Source organism: Molossus molossus, unplaced genomic scaffold (genome assembly GCF_014108415.1).
Source record: "Molossus molossus isolate mMolMol1 unplaced genomic scaffold, mMolMol1.p scaffold_m16_p_9, whole genome shotgun sequence".
Lineage (NCBI taxonomy): Eukaryota > Metazoa > Chordata > Mammalia > Chiroptera > Molossidae > Molossus > Molossus molossus.
Window position 1 is genome coordinate 75896741 of NW_023425403.1, and position 373 is coordinate 75897113.

Below are 373 nucleotides of genomic sequence, written 5' to 3' on the forward strand. Positions count from 1 at the left end.
ATCTCATCTTGGCCTTTTGGCTAAGATCAAGTGTAGTATCTGTTCTAACAGTTTATTTTATTTTTTTGTTTTTGTTTGTTATTTTTATCCTCACCCGAGGACATTTTTCCATTTTTTGTTCAGGTAGAGTGGGAGGGAGAGAGAGGAACAGAGAGAGAGAGAGAAACATCGAAGTTAAAGGAACAAATCGAGTGGCTGCCACCCACACAACCGACCAGGGCCGGGGACAAACTGCAACCGAGGTACATGCCCTTAGCGGGAACCGAACCCGGGTCTCTCAGGACCGCAGGCCAATGCTCTAACCGCTGAACCAAACCGGCCAGGGCTGTTCTAACAGTTTAATATCTGATACGTCCTCTATCCGAGAACAATA

General features: G+C 46.1%; 1 pseudogene; it reads left to right on the top strand.

Moving 5' to 3' along the window:
* On the top strand, positions 1 to 170 carry LOC118623134 (annotated as a pseudogene).
* The last annotated feature ends 203 nt before the right edge of the window (positions 171 to 373 follow it).